We start from the raw sequence: 18,017 nt of genomic DNA on the forward strand, positions 1-18,017 counted from the left end.
GTATGATAATCAACAAATTTTGCTTTTATTGAATTTTGAACTGTGAACGGTATGTGGTTCTTTTAGAAACACCCTGCAGTAACTAATGCCTGTAAGATAAAAGATAAGCCACAGTTCTCCCCCTCCCCTCCCTCTCTCTTCTCTCTGTGTGGGGGTGTGTGTGGGCATGTGTGTGCGAGTATGTGCATGCACACACATTCTCACATGTCTGTTTTTTCAAATAGGCGATTTGGTTCACTGCAGTCATTTGTAGCATCCACAAATATTTAGTCAAAAGTGTTTAATCTTCCCATGAAGTGCTTCAGAGATTCGTCATATGAGATCATTGGTTTCTCTCTAGTGCTAAGTCATAGCAAATTATCATCTTTTTTAAGTTTGATTTTGTAGAGTGTTAAATGCTATTTAAATTTCCCTTAGATATGAAGCCATTTATTTTTCTCCTAATCACTTAAAATAGCAAGAACTAATCAACTGGAGTTTTTCTCCTTTTTATGAATACACCGACCCACCCCTGACTCACGTGCATGTTTCGGCTTTTAGGTCAGTGGGAACTTTTCCCAGCCGTGTTTTCTTTTTTTCCCTTCATTCCTAATTTCTCTGAGGAACAAATGGCAGCATAGTTAAGCATTAGAAACTTGTTGCTGAAGGTGCTAACCTAAACATCAGTGCCAGGATACGACTGAGACTTAATAGACTAATTAATTTGTCTACTGCACCCCTGACCTGGGAATTTCATACAATGGGCTATACTTAAGGAACTGAGAGTCTGGTATCCAAAGTGGAGAAATGCAACTTTGTGTGCTTTATACATCAACATGCAATTAATACTGGGTTCTTTAAGAAAATAGATTTTGAAAATGGAACTTTATTCCATCACATGTTTTGAAAGTACGATACTGCAAGATTCTGTGTGCCTTTTTGTTTGAGTTTTCTTCTTTTCCATTTTATAGCAGTACTAAACAGAACCCTCACATTATTTGATCTGAACATGCAGCTGACCTCCAGAGGAGCCTAATTATATAGACTACCACAGTTTCTGTATTACCTACCCTAATGCAGCATGTTCTCATGACCACAGTAACTCTTAGGAAAAAATAGGAACTTGAAACTTGAATGACATTTTAAAAAGTGTTTGCGTTATGAATTCCTGACAGTGGTATTCATGTTTCTTTCAGTACGAAGATTAGTTTTATTTCCTCTTATATTCCTTTTCTTGTTTCTCCTTCATTTTGAAGACAGTTTAAATGTACTTCAAGGGCAGTTAACATTTCACTGCCACTGAATTCATGGCACTGGACAGAAGCTGAATTGAATAAATCTATTCATATAAGCTTGTCAGTGTGTGGGTTATACATCTTTCTGGATCTTGTGAACTCGCAACTACATAAATGCTTTCCTGTTAGGGTTTTATTTAGAACAGAGTTTTGACGTTTGGGTCGTTTGCTCATTTGGAAGCGCTTGAGAGACCACCCGATGCCCACTGTGCGAGGGCAGGCTCTGCAGATGAAGCGGCGCATGAGGCTGGCTGGTGGGCCCAGCCCCACTGAGTCTCGGAGTCCAGCTGTGGAGTTGCACAAAGCGCAGTAGTTATCCTTGTTTGAGATTTCGCTTTCCCTGATTTCACTTGTCTGCAGTCAACTGCAATTTAAAAATATTAAATGGAAAATACTAGAAATAAATAATTTATCATTTTGAATTGCGCACTGTTCTGAGTGTTGTGAGGAAATATCTTGCTGTCCCAGAATGGCCCTCCTGGGAGGTGAACCATTTCTTGCCCCAGGGTATTTGTGCTGTGTACACTGCCCACCCATTCATCAGAAGTAGCCATCCGAGTTATCAGAGAGACTACATTCATATAACTTTTATCCTGGTGTACTGCTATAGTTGTTCTATTTTATTACTAGTTATGGTTGTTATTCCCTTAACTGTGCCCAATTGGTAAATTTAACATTATCATGGGTATGTTTGTATAAAAAAACCATAGTATATTATATGTATTCTATGGCATCCACTGAGGGTTCTTGGGACATATGTCCTGTGGACAAGGAGTAATGAAGAGTAATGATACAACTCAAGACAAAGCTGCTTGTTACACACAAATGAAACAGGGCAAAGGGAGAGAAAAGTGACTGGAATTCAGTGAGATGTCTTATTAGCCAAAGTGTTTAGGGAATAGCGTTCTTGGAAGCTACGTTAGAGCTGAGAACTAGATGATGAGAGAGAGGCCTTCGGGTAGGTGCTGTTCTCATTCAGTTACTGGCAGCCGCTTCACTTGAAGGCCTGTGCAAGATTTCATATGCTTCTCAGAACAGGCACAGTGCGTCGACATAGAGGATGCTCAGAGGATGTTGGCACGGTGCACGAAATAAGTATTGGCTCATGATTTAAAGAGAAGTTGCCTTATCTTTCTAAAGCTATGTTACTTCCAGTAGCAGAGTGAAAGATTTAGGTTTTGTGTGTATTTTTTTTGTTTTTATTAAAATGTAATATGAGCCTTGCATTGAATTTTTTTGTATTTATTTATTGTTTCTTTTGTTTTACAGGTTTCAGCGTGGTCAAGAGAGTGACTCTGTCTGACGACAGAGTTGGATGTACCTTGTCTGAATCATCAAGAGCATCGTGTGCCACAAATATCTGCAGCATATTTATCTGGTTGGTATTCTGAATCAAGTCTGATTTGCCATGATGGTACACCTCGTGGAAATTAAATCACTGGTATTAGGGAAAAACCATAAAATGATTTTGTGTGTTAACGTATATTGAGGCAGCTCACCATAAGTCTAACTAGATCACATAAAAGCTAGTTAAGGTGTTAACTCAGCCATTTGAATTCTCGTGGGGGGTTGGGAGAAAAGGGTGGTACTCGTGAAGGCAAGATGTCAGGTGGCGTAGAGGCCAAACGGAGAGAGTGATTATAGACTTTATTTACTGCCTTCAAGTGAATTTTGTTTGTGCCCATTTTCAAAAGAAAACCTGATGAACAGGCATGTTGGCAGCCTTCGCTTTGACAGGTTGGGGGTGGGCAGGAGGGATGGAATTTTGTTACCTGGGAACACTTAGTGTTTGAAAGACAGTCCGAGATCAGTAGCTAGATAAACACAGCTTCCAGTTTAGACTTTAAAATATTATTCTTGACCTGTTTCTTCTTGTTTATACATTGGGAACCGGGGTTTTAAAGATAGAAAAAAAATTTAATTTATTCTCGAACTAAGCCTGGATCTGACTTTCAGTAAAGATTCATGTTAAATGTTGATGTTGCTCAGAGCCCTTTCTTTGCCTCTTCTCTCTACTCACTCAGTTTGATTGTGTTCGTCTACATCCATGCTTCCGATTATCATGATTCCATTCCTACATCTCTTAGATCAGATCTTTATCATTTCTCAGTTATGCTCTAAAATAGCTTCCAAACATCTGTTCATTTTCCCCCTTTCCAAACTGTCTCCCATCTTGTCAGCTGAGGGTATGTCTGATCTTACCACTCTATTTTCAGTGACCTTAGATGCCTCCAAGATTACGACCTGTGGTGTATAGGGCCTTTCAGCTTCATCAGATCTTTGCCTGCCATTCTAATCTTGTCAATACCCTTTCTACCCCTGTACTCACAGCCTATGAATAGTTTCTCAGTTCCGCTGCTTGCTCATTTATTCGTGGTTCTGTTCATTTGCACTTCCTGTTCCCTGTTTCCTGAATGCCATTTCTACCTCTTGTTTACTTGGGAAATTTTTATGTATCCTTCATGATTCTACTTAAGGTTTAATTATTTTTCTTTGATTTTTCCCTTGGCAGAGGTAGGTGCTTCTGTTCTCTCCTCCCATAAGCCTTGAATACACCGCTGATTTAATTGTCCATGCGCACCGTGAAGTGTTCCCGTGGCCCCCTTACAGTCCTCAGGAAACTCTTCATGGGGAGACACCGCCTTCTGTTTCCCTCTTCATCCCTAGCCCTCAGCATGCTACCTGGTAGGGATTCAATTGTCAGGAGCTGAATGAGTAAATTAATACCTATTTTGTGTTTAGCACCATGATATTTATAGTGGAAGGAAAAATCTAAGTATGTTTTACTTCCTCTGCTCAATAAGGTTGTGATTTTATTTGGTGGACAAGACTTAAACACATGAAATAATTAGGGAACACAAGATAAAGCATAGTATACAAATGAATTATTTATATCTTAAAAGTTTAGTAGATACACATACATATACACTCATATAGATACACACATACCTGCATGTGTCAGTGAAGGAAGAGCAAAGGTCAAGTTTAAGTGTGACAGAGGCTTCATGAGCTAGATAAGAATTTAATGGAATAGTGAGGGAGTATACCTTACTAAGTCTTAGATACAGGCTTATCATACAGGCAACATTGATCATTTTTATCTGTAAATGGCCAAAAATCAAGCAGGAAAAATTAGAACAATGAATAGAAGGTGAGGTTGATTCTGAGTAGATGTTGGAAAGAGATGAATCCATATACAGTGAAATCTGTATAATTAAGAATAATTATATTCTGAATAATTAAGTCCCATATGCATAAGTAGGAAGTGGAATGATGGACAATTAGAAGAATCTTGTAGTGACAGTAAGGTAAGACTTGTCTTTGGGCTTTAAACAGTAGTTGTAAACAGTATTTATTGGGATTCAAGATGTTATAACTGCAACACTGTTCACCCTTGTGGGGAAAGTGAAAAGAAAACCAGAAATAAAACAAAACAAGCCAGAGTCATGCTTGCAGTTGAACAGTGAGAAGAGTTTATATTGAATTGGGCATGATTCCCATGAAAAAGAAACTGTTTTCATGGGAGTCAAAAAGGAGAAAACCAGTTGGAGTGAGCAGAAAGTTCACAAACAGAGCAATGAATTAAGTATACAAAGGCTGAAATCTGTAGCCACAATATGCAACTGTACCTTTCTCATTTACATATTAGTTCCCAGGGTGCCTTGAACATAATGCTGACTCAGTCAAGGATATGTGAGGCAGAAGGAAAATTTAGGAAACTTATAACCCTGTTGTTCGCATCAGATCCCATGGGCCTGAGCTTGTCATCTCTTTTGCACTTCCCATAGTCTCCTTGTGTATGTTTTGTATGCAGTGTCCAGAAGTTTTAGCTGTACTAATGGGAGAAATAGAAATAAGTACTTATACTCCATCTCAGTCCAAATTACTTAGATTTAAAAAAAATTTTATTGTATTTTTTTCCATTACCATTTATCCCCCTTATACCCTCCTACTCCTTGCACTCACCACACTGTTGTCCATGTGCATGAGTCCTTTTTCCTTTTCAAAGTTCCTTTTTGGTCCCCAGAATTTAGGACTGCAGCATGTTCAAGCTTTGCAAACATGGGGAGATAGTAGTAGCTTCAAGATACTGTGGATTCTGTAGCATGACAGAAACTAACTAGATTAATAGTTACATCTGCCACATACCAAACCCACTTTAAAAGCACATTATAATTTTCACAATACTCTATTTCTATGACAACCCTATTTGGAAGGGAAACTAGGGCAAAGAGAGGTTTTTGAGCTTTGCCCAAGACCCCAGACAATCTGATTCTATAATCTGAATGTTTAATCACTGTGTCCTCTCTACCATTTGAGAAGTAAAAAATAAAAAATTTAGGGCTCTGACGTCCTAAATTGGGAATCACCAACTTTCAACAAATGATTAAGGAAATTGATGATGGAACCAGATGCTTAAAGTGATGGATTCTTAAAAGAATTCTGTATGTGAGCCAAAAAAGAACTATAACTACCAATTTAAATTTTCCCCACATTTCTTCTTTGCTCTAGAATTAATTTCACAGCTTCTATAATTAAGGGGTAATCCAATACTATGAGTTCAATACTAGGGTAATAACTAAACTCTTTAACATGAAATTAATAGTTCTTGACAAGATGGTGGTCTGTGATATTATTAGGTTGTCATGAAAATTTTAAAGTTATAATTTGAAAGTGGGCTTCAGTGCCTATTGTACTTGCATATTTGGAAATTTTCCTAGACAAATGCAGTATGAGTTTTTCTTGATTTTTGTCAAGTTTGTAAAATTCATGAACTTTGTTATTTAAAGTCAGGTCCAAAGGACACTCATAAGTAACATTTAATATCTAGCCATAGCTTTCTTATTTTCTCATAAATCCTTGATAAAAGCAATCAGGTGGAGGTGGTATATCACTAATACAATTTTATTATATGTGGCAAAACATTTCAGTTGTTATTTTACAGGTTTTCAGGTTTTCTGTTTTCTGATTTTCATTGGTTGGTGTAACTTTTTCCAGATACTGCCAAGGAACATGTCTTTCTTGTTCTGGTTTGAGACATTTTAAAGCAAAAGTCGTTTTAGGACACCTCTGCCACAACTGAAGGGAGCCAACATTCATGAAAGTACCTGGTGAATTTGAACAGTATCCTAGTTAGTGTGGTCAATGCTTTAACGTGAATTGTTTGTCTTGAATCAGATACTGTTTACAAGTTAATCTGATACTACTCCCTCCCCACTTTTTATTATTATTTTTTTTTGGTCTAGGAACTGGGCCAACAATACTAATGCATTTGTGGTATTATGATGATGATGTAAAAATCAAACATTTATGAAATAACAGGACAAGAATTGTTCAAGATACAATTAGACACTGGATCTGGTTATTTCTTCCATCTGAGTTCTTATAAATTGAGGCTTTTGCAATATTGCTTCTGAGATTTTCACCATGCCATAGTCTCTGCAGATAAAAATTTCTGTAGTTTTACGAGAGCTTTGTTTTTAAGGATTCTTTTTTGTTTCTATCACAATTATTGAACATGTGAAGAAATAGCATTTCCCAAGCTGCACAATACATACAGGCTGCCATAATAGGAGGCTGCTAGATTGCTAGTTAATTTAGATTATCATTCAGTTCGGCAGTTTTTTCTTCTTTTATTGAGTTGTCAGCTCTGCACTAAAGCTACTGTAATGACACTGAATTTGTTCCTCTCCTTTATGCTGAATTGACTATGTTTCTAAGCTCTGCTACTTTGTTCTCTGTTGATCTCCAGAATTCACCCCTCAAGTCCATTCTCACTTTCACAATCCTCTTCAAGTCTTCATCCTTGAGTGACCAGTGTGTGGCACAGACTTTTACCTGATTTCTGTTTCTGATCTTTCCAGCCCCTGCAAAAAATGTTGCTTTGAATTTTGAGGTACATGGTGTAGTTATATTATAATGATGCAGAAAATGCTTATTGATTGGTTTGAAGTGAATTTTCGGAGGTAGAAAGTCAGATACTTCATTTGACTGTTGGGTCTTCTAAGGGTGAAACCATATACATATATAATATATATAATATATATATATATATATATTTTTTTTTTGCTTGGTGACAGATCCTGTGAAATTCAGCTAGGTTCTTTCTTTATGTACCTTCTATGCTTTAGTTGTAAAATGTGAACCCTGGCTCTCCTGTAGGTGATAAAAGAGAAAAAAAAACTGGTAACTTACTCTGGGTGAGTAAACATGCAGTAGTTCAGAACTGTAAAGGCAAAATTAATATTTTCTCTATAGGTATTTTCTATGTTTATTTGTAAAATTAGACATTTAAAAAGATAAACATTATTATGAAAGCAGGTATATGGGCAACATAAATCAAAGTAAGAAAAGTTAGCATTTTTATAGAACTTTTTCACATGTCTGTGAGATTGTTGAATTGGTGACCATTCATTTTTGGGGGCTTATTTTCAATGGGCTGTTCTGTGTTTTCAAGAAGAAAAACAAAATACTATGCTAATTCTAGTTTGTTGCTTTTTCATCAGAGTCTTTCAATGAACTTAAAGTTGTTGATGCCAAAAGTGTGCCGTGAAGGCTGTGTGAGCAGCCCTGGCCTTCTATTGTTCTGTGTTTCAAATATCATTCATCCATTTCCAACAGGTGTTCTGCCAGCTGTGCCCAGAACGTTTCAAATGATTTAGAATCTATTTCCACACTTACCTTGTATTGTGGCTATTTACTGTAAAAGGAGTTCTCTGATTACATAGTTTTTTTTGGCGGAGCAAAAGACCAGCAGACAGAGAAGCGAGCCTAATTGGCGGTGTACCTGCATGTTGTTATTGCTTCCAAAGAAGGAAGAAGTGGGAGGACTGGGGTTGTTTGGTGTGTAGCTCTGGTGCTGATAAATAGGTTTTTCCTTTAATCTTGTATATTTTGGCACGCATATTTATGTTGTGGCAAGAAGGAATTTAAATGGAGTCAGGATAATTTTATTTTCACAGCTGCTTGAAGATACAATGTAAGTTTGAATTCTCTGAAATTTTAGAGGTAGGTGGCTTATTAAAATGGAAGGAAGGATCTCTTATGTTTTTCCTCCCCAATGAAAAGTGAAAAATCTATAAGGCTTTTCTATCTGTAAAATTAACTGGTTAGTAATCATGTGACTGACTGGGAACATATAAGAAGTTTTATTTCTATATCACATTTTGTCAAAATATTAAACAAACTTTAAAACTTGTGAATATTTACATGTTTCATGCTACTGAGATTAAACTATTCTTTGTTTACTTATTAATCATCCATCAAAAACAAACCCAGTCTCAATAGGCAGTAAATTAAACAAAGCCATTTCTCATGGTGATAAGTAGAGTTTACTTCGGCTATAAGTGATCATGGTCAAAACATCTCATTTCAAACTGTAGTTATTTGTAACAGATACCATGTTTAAATGTCATCTTATAGCTGATATCAAATTTAACTATTGCTGTTGCTTTATGGCATACCATTATTGGATTGAATTCTAGCCTCAGAACGCTGCTCCAAATATAAGCAGGTGTTAAGAAATGTTGCCTCAGAGTTGTAGGCATAAGATACAGTACGTCCATGCAGATGAAATGGTCTTATGTGCAACAGCGAAATTATGTTTACATTTTATGGACAGAATACAACTGATCAGGAACCCTAGGGAATTACCTAATACTTTCTCCACTTATGTATAGGACTCTATTGTAAAACTGCTGTGATCTAAGGCACCGCAATACCCTCAGTCATTAAACCTTCCACTATTAAATTCTGACTTTTCCTATTGACTAGAAAATTAAAACAACCAGACCTCTCCATTCCAAAAAATATGCTAGTATACGTAGCCTAGTAAGGTGGTGGAAAAAGATGGCCCCGGAGTTAGTCAGCCTGGACATGAATTCTCAATCTTCCATTCACTACTTGTGTGATGCTGGGTAAGCAACTTCACTTGTTTGCTCCTCCATGTCTTTACCTCTGAATGAAGATGACAGCAGTGCCTACTACACAGGGTTGCTTGAGGGCTAAATGAATTAATATGTACACAGTGCTTATGTGAGTGCCTTGCACTGAGCAAGTACAGTTTAGCTGTCATCACTCATATGCTTGGTCCTCCTGTCCCTCGCAACTGTAGGTTGAGCAATACTATGTGGAAAAGTGGAACTTCACATATCATCGTTTGTCATGATCTTCATATTAAGGTTAAGTAAACTCAAATTGAATGCCATTAAATGATTCTTTCAAGATTACACAATTAGTAGCAGATTTGGAACTAGAATTTAGGACTTTTTCAATGTCTTGCATCTGTTCTGTTTTTATCTTAAGCATTCAAATTATGTTAATAGGTATAATTTACATATTTGATGTTCAAAATTTCTTTTTCTCTAATTTGGAATTTCCCTGTGGTCCAAGGTACTGCAGTATCCTTAAAATGGTGCAAATGTGTAAAATGGAAACTTTGTAATATTCATGCTTTTCTAAAATCACGTTAAAAATTCTCACTTGGAAAATGGTCGGTGTGTTTTGTTGTAAGATAACACCAAAATAAGGAAACTAGACCCTCCTTCTTCATCTCCTCTTCAATCTCTGCCAGAGGGTGAAACTACTTAGCATTCTGTACCATTTTCAATATGTAGGTAAGCTCTTAAAATTAATTGCTTTGCATTTCTTTGAAGACCAGGATTCAATCTGTTATGCTTTCTATGTAAATGTATATGATGAGTAAAGGGAAATAGTTTTATTTGTTTAGATGAAATTGTACAGTTTCCATCAAGGGCCTAATGATTTATACTGTAATTTTTGAAGCTTTGTGGTTCACAATAGTGTATCAGACAGTGAGATGGTAATGTTGCCACTTCTTGTGTAGCTCCAGTGGTAAGTGAGGCTTCCTGAAGGCAGAACTAGGAAGAAGCCCTAATTACCTTCCCTCTGGGATTCATTTTAACGACTTTTTTGTCTTACTGTGATACTGCCACAATGTTTCTGGTGCAACCTGTATACCTGCATTGACTGGAGAGATTGAATAGCTTGTCTGTCTGGGACATGTAATACATTCCAGCCTTTTTCCGTGACATCATCATTATAGCAGACTTCTTTGAGAGTATGAACAGCAGCTGTGCACTTTTGTGAGTTTTACATTATGAACCCTAACAACTTTTTCAGGTCTATACAAGTGATAGAGCAGCTTGATGCTCAATAAGTGAAGCCAGACTCTGAGCTGTGAAACTGTTAACAGACCAAGCAGTGACACGGGCCCCGTGGGCGGAACATTTTGTAACCCAAGAAGGGACACAGGGGGACTGTCATTTAGCACATTGGCTAAAAGGTTTTCTATATCTCTTTTTTAGTATAACTTCAGAGAATCAATGTAGAATTACAGTTTTGTCAATAGATGTAGCATATCTTCAGTTGAATTTATTTTGAAATTTTACCAGATTTTCTAGGATATGAGTATTTTATTTTCCAGCCTTCAAATAGAAAACAAGAATAATTCTTCCTTAAAGATCAAAAGTATAAATGCTATATTTACATAAAAGTAAGAGTCTAATCTAATATAATGATGGGGAAAATTTCTTGATTAAGGATCTATGGATTATTTATGTGTAAGAAAAGATATATATCTATTTCTAATCTATGTAATAGTAAAGCAAACATAAATCATTATACCAGAGAAATTTATTTAACTGTTTAGGCCTACCTGAAAAGTTCTTTACATATTGTGACTCATTAGACATTTTCTTCTTCTTTTTTAAATCCTCACCCTAGAAATGTATTTATTGGTGAGAGACAGAGAGACAGAAAAGAGAGAGAGACAGACAGACAGATGAACAGAGGGACATCAACATGAGAGAGAAACATCAGTCAGTTGCCTTCTGTACTTGCTCTGACCGGGAATCAAATGCACCACCTTTTGGTGTATGGGATAACACTCTAACCCGCTAAGCTACCTGCCCAAGGCATACATTTTCTTCTTGAATAGTAATTTATTATTGTGACTTACAGTGACAAACTTTATGTGTTCCATGTGTCAGTTTTCTGTAGTTAACCCAGTAACTTTGAAATAATGTCTTTTCCTGAAATATTTAAAATTCTGCAGAGTGTTTTATTTTTTATCCTCATCCAAGACTTACTTTTTCATTGCTTTCAGAGAGAGAGGAAGAGGAAGAGAGAAACATCAGTGCAAGAGAGAAGCATCGATTGGTTGCCTCCCATGCTTACCTGGAGCGGGTATTATAGCATCCTGACCCAGATGGTGGATCAGGGATCAAATCCATGACCTAGGTATATGCCCTGACTGGGAATCGAACCTGCAACTTGTCAGTCACCAGGGATGCTTCAACCAGCTGAACCACATTAGCCCGGGTTCTGCAGAGTATTTTGAACAAGAAATCAAAATTCCTGAGATGGGAAAACTTTTTACAAGAATTTAAAAAATAATGTTCTATTTCCTTATAAATCTAGACTTTTAGAATATCAGCTATCTTACAAATATTTATGTACTATCCTTGCTAAAAGTAGTGAGTATTGCCATGAACCATTAGTGAGTATATTTATCACTGTGAATCTTAATACATTTTTAATACATAGATAGGCTCTTAAAATAAATAACATATTACTGATTTGCAGTAACAAGCTCTAATTTTTAAGATTTTTATTATGATTACTTTTTTGAATGAGGATTGTTTCCTGTTTAGCAATGTAAGAAGACAAAATGTTTATTTTCTTTTTTAGATTCCCAGTGAAAATAGAAATTGTTTGTAGTTCTAAAAAATATCAAATCTTGCCCTGAACCATGTGACTTGGTTGGGCCACATCCCATAAAGTGAAGGGTCTCTGGTTCAGTTCCTTGTCAGAGCACATACCTGACTTGTGGGTTCGGTCCCTGCTTGGGATGCATGCAAGAGGCAACCGGTCAATGTTTCTCTCCCTCTCCTTCTCCCTCCTTTCCCCATCTCTATAAATAAATAAAGCCTTTTAAAAAATATCAAACCCTGAATTCATCAGGGAATAGTAAGTCTAAACTTCTACAATTTTCCCATTGTAGAAGTTTAGACTTACATACATCCTATACATCACTTAGTTTGAAATGAGGGTTTATGGGTGAGGCATATAATGTTGTAGAGAAAAATGGCTCTGGGGAAACCCTTACAGAAGGCATAGGAACAACTCTAAAATACGCTATGTAAAACAAAGCTTTTAGTGGCAAGAATTGACCCAGTGTAGTACATGTTGTTAAGAATAGGCTAGAATTATGAATTATGAATAAATTGTGAGTTACAGTTTTTAGCTTCAATCACTAAATTACTTCATCCAGCCAAGCAAAAGGCCAATATTAAATAAATATGCTGTTTATTTCAAATGGTATATTTTGAGATTAGAGCTCGTAGTTTATATCATGATATTCAGAAGGGCATATTCAAGTGGAAGACCTGATATTAGAAAAGATGTGAAGTCATCATCTTTGTGTTCTTATCATTAAATTTAGATTGATTGTTATTAGTCAGAGTTGAGAGATTTAATGGTATATATTTGAATATGTCTGGGAAGAAATTCTAAACACAGCTATTTTGTTTACTCTTTTAAACAAGTGATGTTTTTTAGTTCATAAGATTTCAGCTGTACCTACAGATTGGCTTAACAGTGTTTACATGCTTATCTTGTGAAGGGAGCTTCATCTGACTGGATAAAGTGAGATTTGCTAATGCAGGACTGCTTATGAGTATTAGTATGGAATAAGCCCATCTTAAAAAATAGTCACAGTTCTTCCCAGATGCCTGCTTGTCTGCATCTTTGAGCTAATTAGTGACGGTCCTTCATGTGTATTAATCTTTTTTTTGTATTAGATTATAAAGTCCTTTAGAGTTGGAGCATTTCTTTACTAATAAACCCTGCCCCCTCACGATTGGTATCAGACTAGCTATTCAATACAAATGTGTTCACTGAAGCAATATGCTTTTTAGCTGGCTAGGATTTGGGAGTCAGGTTACATACCTTGTATGATAGGACCAGCTGGAGAAGTAGCCGAGGATGGTACAGCAGTGAGATTGCACTTTCTGGCTTGTCTGGGCTCCTTTAACACCGGTCTTTGTAATTTCATTTTATTCCCATGCAGAGGCCTCGTCCAACCTGAACCCTTTCCGGCTATTCATGGCTTTAGCCCTGAATGCCAATTTCCCTAACACTATTATTTTTCCACTACTCACAAATTCTGATGATACTGCAGTAGGCCCTTGAACAACATCATTTCATTCGACGATGCCATAGTATAACGTTGATCAGGAAAAAAAATCGATTTCTGACTGGGGACTCTGTCTGGATGGAGTTTCCATGTTCTCCCCATATCTACATGGGTTTTCTGTGGGAAATCCAGTTTCCTCCCACATCCCAAAGATGTGGGTGTGCAACATGAGTGACATGTCAACATTGTCCCAGTCTGAGTGTGTCTGGGTGTGAGTGTGCCCTGAGCTGTCAGGATAGACTCTGGCCACACTTGACCCTGAATTGGAATCAGTAGGTTGGAAAAGAATTATCTTACTTGTTTTTATTTACCTTTCTTAAATGTATGCATAGCTTACATTTACCCCAATGTATAATATTAAAAGTGTGTTTGGTCTTTATTCGGAAGTTTGGTGACAGTTTTGTGATCAGAAATAGGACGTAGGAACTTAACTCTTGTTTATATCAATTAACCTGTGGTAAAGTCGTCTTTGTCATGGGTTATTTTGCTTCTAGTCTCAGTTTCCAAGGACCTGTCAGTGACATTGAGGACATACTCCACTGGGTGTTCTATGACTGGCTGCAACTTGTAGACTGCCATTATGTGTTCAGTACTTCATTTTATATGAAGATTCATTTAATTCTCATGGTCCAGTGGGACAAGCATTTTACATGCAGAAACAGGTAACATGTCTAGTGCCGCACGCCAGCCAGGGTCCGGCCAGGACTTTCTGACTCCAGACCCTGGCCCTTAGCCTCTTCCTGGTCACATCCTATTTCTCCCATCAGACCTGGTCCCTTGCATTTCTTTAACTGTTTAAATCCTACGACAATGCCTTTGACCACACAGGGTGGTATTTCCTACAGCAGTACAACCAGAATCATTCTGAAAGGTCCTAGAAAACCAAGCATGTGGGAGAAATATGGAAGACATGCCAGAGGTAGCGCTAGAGAGAAAGCAGGAGAAATGTTTATTCACAGTGCCTTTGCTCTCTGACTGTAGGTTCTCAGGTATTTCAGCACAAAACCAGTATTTCTGCCTAAAACTAAACAACTAAGTAGGACTTTTGAGGTAACTGATCCTTCTCATTCAGATAGAAGCTAAACACAAAGAAACTGGTAATGAATGAGGAACCTAAGTAGATGTGGCTTTATAGTTCTTATTCTTGAGGAGTTCAGGACCTTATTTATTTATTTTTTAATGTCTTTTATTCATTTAAAAATATTTTATTGTTTTATTTTTAGACAGAGAGAAAGGGAGAGAGAAAGAGAGGGAGAGAGACATCAATGTGTGGTTGCCACTTGAGCACCCTGTGCCAGGGAACCTGGCCCACAACCCAGGCATGTGCCCTGACTAAGAATCGAACCAGTGACCCTTTGGTTCTCAGGCCGGTGCTCAATCCACTGAGCCACACCAGCCAGGACTACTTAAATTGTATTTGTATTAATTGATTTGAGAGAGGGAGGAAGAAGGGGGAAGACAGAGAAACATTGATTTGTTGTTCCATTTATTTATGTGTTCATTGGTTGATTCGTATGAGCCCTGACAGGGGATTGAACCTGCAACCTTGGCACACTGCGGCAACACTCGAACCCACTGTGTTACCCAGCCAGGGCTCAGGGCATTTACTTTAAGAGTTTATATAACTTGAGGTCCTCTTAGTCATCCATATGACCTTGGGCAACTTCTGAGCCTAAGTTTCATTATTTGTAAAATGGAGATTGTAATTCCATATTCATGCTATACAACAGAATCTTCTGCCCCTCCCCATATACATTTTTAAAAAACTACAGGTGTCTAGGTTTCTGCTTAAATTTGTTAAATTACAGTCTCTGCCTGGGCTTGTGTAGAGGTAGGGACATGAGGCTGGGGTGGGGAGGTAGTGAAGCATGCTTTGCTAAGGAGTGTGGGTGCTGATTTGTAGTGGGTAGGGAGGTAGTGAATGTTTTTAGGCAGTATTGATGTCCTCTGACAGCCATGGATGAAGGTAGGCAAAATGTATGCTATCGGAGAGGTACTTAAACATGTATTTTCTGAAATGTGTAACTTAGATGAAATGTATTTGTTAATACCTTCTCTGAAAAGAATAAAAGTTGAAGTCAGTTAAGAGACTAGCCTTTCTTTTTATGGATGGATTTATATTTCTAATTTGTTTGCAAATGAAAATTCATTCAGGAATGTTTATTGTGTGCCAGACATAAATTATGTTGCTCCCTCAGAGAAAATAATTTAATCTTACTGAATGGCTGTCTGCATGTGGAATAGTTGAAATAGTTATTTGGATCAGATGAAGAAGGCTAGCTTCTTAGGACCTTTTAATTGATAGAAAAGATATGTATTAACTTTCTCTGTCTCTCATTTATACATTTCTCTTACATATGAACATATAAATACAGTGGTAATTTTTAAAAATCACAATTGTATTAGCCTTTTAAAAGGAAAGACGTTTGGTTTCATTACCAGGTGCAGAATGTGCCACAGTCTGTGTGACATCCCTTCTGGAGGCATTCCTGGTCTAGTCTCCAGTTACTCTTGTGTGTGTTTGGAACCACTGTGTTTCTTTTCCAGAAATCTTACTATAGGTAGCAAACAAACCTCATGTAGACTTTGGTTGTCGTATTTGCCATTAAATTTCTTTCATCATTGCTATTAAAATATTAGTTGAGGTTCTCCTTATGAAACATTTTTATGGTCAGCTGGAGGCATCCGAAGCTATTTTGTGTTTGCTAGCAGGCCACAGGCAAGAGTCCCTGCTGTGGGCTTTCCGCGATTTCCTTTCTGAAGGGCTAGAGATCCCCAGGATAAACCTACTCACTCAGATTTATGAGGTTTTTACCGAACTGATTGATACCCAGAGCCTCGAGACAGGATGGTTTGTTTAGTGGAAAGAAAAGCAGTTCTGGATTTGTACTCACGTTTCTGAGAGGCTGCCAGGTTGCCGGACTTTCCCCTTCACAAGTTTCTTCAGCAGCTTTCTCAACCAGGACTCTCTTTTCTCATCTACAAAATGGCTGTATTTATTCCTATCAGATGGAGTTGCTGAAAAAATAGTGTCAAATTTAATAATCTTTTAACACTTTTAATTTTTTAATTACCATTGACATTTAATATTGTATTAGCTTTTAAGCATAGTAGACATTTGTATAACTTATAAAATGACCCCCTGATAAGTCTTATGCTCACTTGACACTGTACACAGTTATCACAATATTATTGACTGTGAATCTCAAATGTTCTAGTATGTTTGATTGATTGCTTTTTATTAACTTTATTTTTTTAAGAGTATTAAGACTTTTTTTAAAGAGAAGTTTTAAGTTAATAGTAAAACTGAGGAGAAGGATACTTCTCTCTACCCCTGCCCCCATATATGCACAGCTTCTCCCCCACCATCCACACCCCTCACCAGGATGTGCACCAGGCACCGGGGGGTGAACCTGCATTGACAGACACGTCATTGTCACCTGGAGTCCATGGTGAACATTACAGTTCACTCCTGGTGTCACACATTCTCTGGGTTTGAACAAATATATAATGACACGTGTCCATCCCTGTGGTATCATACAGAGTATTGTCATTGCATTCATTCCCTCCTCTCCCCAGTCCCTTAGATGCCTGGTGACCACTGATCTTTTTCAATCTCCATGATTTTGCCTTTTCTAGGATACCATATAGTAGGAATCATGCAGTTATGCAGCCTTTTCAAATTGGCTTCTTTTACATAGTAATATGCATTTAAGTTTCCTCCATGTCTTTTTATGACCTCTGAGCTCATTTCTTTTCATTGCTGAATGATATTCCATCGTCTGGGTGTACCACAATTATGTATTCACTCAGTTACTGAAGGACAGCTTGATTGCTTGTGTAATATTTTATATTCTCTTTCGATTCTTCCTAGTCATTTGAGAGAGATTTAAGTAGTACAAATGTACTAAATACAGTTGATTATATTTTACTTTGTAACTCATTGTTCTCACTTTTTTCAGGTAATTTACAGCATTGCAAGTGTAAAGTACAAATACAAAAATGGAACAACATTGTGTAGAATAGACTCCGAGTGATGGGGAAAACTACTGCCTTCCATTCCACCTGCATTCAATACAAGTTGCCTCCCCATTGTTATAGGCTAGAACATGTTGCATTTGTAAAAGTTGTCCTATTTCCAGAATATTTTTAATCCTTTAATAAATTTCATCCTATGGCAACTCTATTTTAAGCACTTTTGCATGTGGTTTAGAGTTTGTCCATTCTTGCCACCTTTCTGATAGAGAGTCTTTAGTTACTGTTCTTTTTGCTGCTGCTTTAAGTTTTCTTTCCTTAAAAAAGATGGGACATCTTACAATTTGTCTTGTAATATACTATTGATAGGCTCACCTCTTTGAAACAGTGCTTTGTACACTGTGATTTTCAGTAACATCCAATGGATTTTTCTTCCACCCAGTCCTTGGAGATCAGGTTAGTGAACTAAGATGAATTAAATGCCTTTATGCTTTCTCTTTATTCTTTCTCTGATCAAATCAAACTGGTTTATTCTTTGGATCCCAGAACAA

General features: G+C 37.2%; 1 protein-coding gene across 5 annotated transcripts in view; it reads left to right on the forward strand.

Moving 5' to 3' along the window:
* Positions 1–18,017, forward strand: part of BMPR1B (bone morphogenetic protein receptor type 1B) — a 351,002-nt gene that overhangs the window by 149,133 nt on the left and 183,852 nt on the right. For 4 of the 5 annotated variants that reach the window (XM_045820362.1, XM_045820361.1, XM_045820363.1 and 1 more), the window contains exon 2: positions 2,544–2,652. The exons of the other annotated variant lie outside the window; for it this stretch is intronic. The gene's annotated coding sequence lies outside the window, so the exon portion shown is untranslated. The remainder of the gene's footprint in view (positions 1–2,543; positions 2,653–18,017) is intronic. 5 annotated transcript variants of the gene reach the window in all.

This window comes from Phyllostomus hastatus, unplaced genomic scaffold (genome assembly GCF_019186645.2).
Source record: "Phyllostomus hastatus isolate PE091 unplaced genomic scaffold, TTU_PhHast_1.1 phas_scaffold_39, whole genome shotgun sequence".
In the NCBI taxonomy this organism is placed as follows: domain Eukaryota; kingdom Metazoa; phylum Chordata; class Mammalia; order Chiroptera; family Phyllostomidae; genus Phyllostomus; species Phyllostomus hastatus.